Genomic DNA, 3,980 nt, shown 5'->3' on the forward strand with positions numbered 1-3,980 from the left:
AATATGAAATGATTTATAAATGTGTGTGTCATCCATGAACCAGGCCCAAACCAATCTCTGTAATAAAAAAAAAAGCAGAAATTGCAAAGTTTAGAAGGGAGTATTCATTCTGTATGTTCCAAAAATAGAAACAGCTTTTCAGAAGGGTAAAAATCAAGTTTATTATGAAAACTTGAAATTTCAGGAGGAACATATTTTTTCCTAAAGCAATCTTATTATTTCTCATTAGCATATATTATTTGAACAAAATAACATGTTTTAGTTTCAACTATGCATGCAAAGTATCACCAAAGATATTTTCACATGTCAGATTCATGCCATTTTATAAAATACTAGAGAAACAAAGTTATGGTTATGAATAATATATCATAGATTGTGGTACAGGAATTTTCTTAAGTCATGCGTGATAACCTATGCAATCATTATTAAATGCACATTGAATCAAAACAGTATGTTGAGCAAGATAATATTGCATCAATTACTCTCCATGAGCCAGGACTGCAACAACAAACTAAAGCTTTCTTATGAAATAATCTAAACAAATAATTATAGTTACCCTAATTCCATTTATGCCCTGATGGAGCAATTTTATTCTAATAACTTAATAATTATGAATATGTTTATTCTAGGGAGAAAAAGCATTATTCTTACACACATAGTTTGTAATTAAAGAGGAGGATTACCTACAAGCAATCAAAAAGTTCATATTAAAAAGAAAATTTGATATTGTAGCAGCTGAGATGGAAGTCTTCCTACCACCCTTAGCACCAGGGAGCCAGAAGACTCCACAGCCTTCTGGGTAAAATCCCCCAGGAGAGAGAGAGAGATCTCCCACCATTGCTTTCACTTTTGAGCTCAGATGAATAACGACTTACTGTCTTACAGGCCCACAGGAGGAACAAAGTCCAGCCAGAGGCAAAAATACCAACTAGCAGAGATAACCAGGTGGTGAAGGCAAGCACTAGAAACCTAACAACAGAAACTAAGGCCACATGGCAATATCATAACCCAGTTCTGCCTCCTCAGAAAGTCCCAGATTCCCAAACACACCAGAAAAGCAAGAGTTGGATTTAAAATCGTATCTCATGATGCTGATAGAGGGCTTCAAGAAAGACTTAAAAAACTCCCTTAAAGAAATACAGGAGAACATTGGTAAACAGGTAAAAGTCCTTAAAGAGAAAACACAAAAACCCCTTAAAGAATTACAGGAAAACACAATCAACTCAAGGAACTGAACAAAACCATCTAGGATCTAAAAGTGGAAGTAGAAACAATAAGGAAATCACAAAGTGAGACATCTCTGGAGATAGAAAAGCTTGGAAAGAATTCGGGCGTCATAGATGCAAGCATCAGCAACAGAATATAAGAGAAAAAAGAACCTCAGGTGCTGAAGATACTATAAAATACATTGACTCAACAGTCAAAGAAAATGCAAAATGTGCAAAGCTGGCATACCAAAACATCTAGAAACTCCAGGACACAATGAAAAGAGCAAACTTTAGTATTATAGGTATAGACGAGAGCAAGGCTTTACATCTTAAAAACCCAGTAAATATCTTCAACAAAATTGTAGAAGAAAACTTCCCTAACCTAGAGAAAGAGATGCCCATGAACATAGAAGAAGCCTTCAGAACTCCAAACAGGCTGGATCACAACAGAAAGCCCTCCCAGCACATAATGATCAAAACACCAAATTAAGTAAACAAAGAAAGAACATTAAAAGCAGTAAGGGAAAAAAAGCAGCCAACTTATAAAGGCAGCCATATCATAATTACACCAGACATCTCACCAGAGACAATAAAAGCTAGAAGATCTGGGCCAGACCTCATATAGTCCCTAAGAGAACACAAATGCCTGCCCAGGCTATTATACCCAGCAGAACTATCAATCATCATAGATGAAGAAACCAAGATAGTCCATGATAAAATCAAATTTACACAATATCTGTCCACAAATACAGCCCTACAATGGATAATTAATGGAAAATACCAACACAAGGAGGGAAATAACACCCTAGAAAAAGCAAGAAAGTAATCTTCCAACAAACCCAAAAGAAGATGCCCACACAAATATAAAAATAACATCAAAAATAACAAGAAGCAACAATCACTATTCCCTAATATCTCTTAACAGTGGACACAAATCCCCAATAAAAAGACATAGACTTGCAAAATATTTCTCATGTAAATCTTCAATTTTATCTGAAAATGTTTGTACTTCCCCTTTTAATTAATTTAGTAAAGTTTTTTATGTCTACCATTTTTGCTGCATTATTTTTCATGATAATCTTCAACTTTAATGTGTCTTTCTATATATTTACTCTATTTTACCAGAAATGTTTTTAATGAAAATGTTTTCAATGAAATTTTATCACAAATATTTCTAATTCCAGCTTCAATTAATTTAGAAAAAGTTTTTATATCTACCATTTTATATGTAAAATTTTCCATAAAATAGTCAATTTTAACATGTTTGTTTGTATATTTCTTGAATTTTACCAGAAATATTTTCCATGCAAATCTTCAGTTTTACATGAAACAGTTTATAATTTCACCTTCAATCAACTTAGAATTTTTTATGCCTATCATTTTATCTGAATAATTTCCATGATAATCTTTAATTTTAACATGTTTTCTATATATTTCTTCAATTTTATCAGAAATATTTTCCATGTAAATCTTCAAGTTTATCAGAAAGTATTTATGAATCCACTTTCAATCAACTTAAATATACTTTTACGCCTACCATTATTATATCTATATAAAATTTTCCATGTTAATCTTAAATTCTAACAGGTTTTTCTACACTTTTCTATAATTTTATCAGAGATATTTTCCATGTAAATCTTCAATTCTATCATAAAATATTTCCATTCTATATTCCAATTAATTTAGCAATGTTTTACATGTCTACCATTTTATTATTTAACTTTCCGTGAAAATTTTCAATTTTAATGTGTTTATCTGAAATATTTTCCATGTAAACCTTTAATTTTATCATAGTGTTTTTATTTCCCTATTCAATAAAAATTTAAAAAAAATAAAATTTGAAAAGTGAAGTTCTTCTCAAAAAGCCCTTTATTTTTGCCCTCTCACAACATTCAAAATATTCTAAAATATCTAAATTTAAAATGAAGAACTTGGTCAGATCAAGTGTACTTTTGCCTCAAATCTTAAAGTTTATAATATTTACATAATAAGCATCTGGATGTGGAGAATTTAATTATGAAGACTGGTCATAAAATACCAACGTAATTCTACTTCAGAGGCTCTTAAAACATCTTTGAACCATTTTTGTAACAATACGTTATACATTGCTTTGGTTGTCAACATTTGGCTTTGAAGCAACAGATATTTCTCTATCTGTATTTATTTTTGTATATTTTTTGCAGTGCATTAGTTGCATAATATTCATGTATATTTCTCATATATCTGAGCTTGTAACTTTTGCCATAAAGAAGAATATTAACTTAGGGAGACCTGAATCAGTTATGCTTGGTCATGGATTGTGAAGTTTCCAAGATGGGGAAGAGGAGGGTTAGGTTCCAGTCCATGACCAGGAGTTAAGCAGGAAGATGGATAAAAAGACTGATGCAGTAACAACTTAGTGAGGAGGAGAAGTCCCTCTCTGAGAATCTGCCTCAGATAATCCCCTGCAGTGTTCCCTAGGTTTGAAGGAAATGGAAGCTGACAATCATGGCTCAATGGCCCCATCATAAGGGCTATTCTTGGTAGTTACCAAAGCATACTTGCCATTGCTGTATCTGATATTGTCCCTACAACTTTATGAAACATTAAATGCAAAAGGTTTAAGACAGCTTATTTTCTACCCTTTACAGTGCATCTAAGAGTTTCTGTCACCAGCCATATTAGAGAAAAAGTCCTTATATCAGGATCCTGAAAGGGATTCTTCACCTTGGTAAAGTTAGTAGGCCAGAGATTGAAGACAATGAAAGATGTGTGAATGTTGGTTCTCAATAA

Source organism: Apodemus sylvaticus, chromosome 4 (genome assembly GCF_947179515.1).
Source record: "Apodemus sylvaticus chromosome 4, mApoSyl1.1, whole genome shotgun sequence".
NCBI classification, from domain to species: Eukaryota; Metazoa; Chordata; class Mammalia; order Rodentia; family Muridae; genus Apodemus; species Apodemus sylvaticus.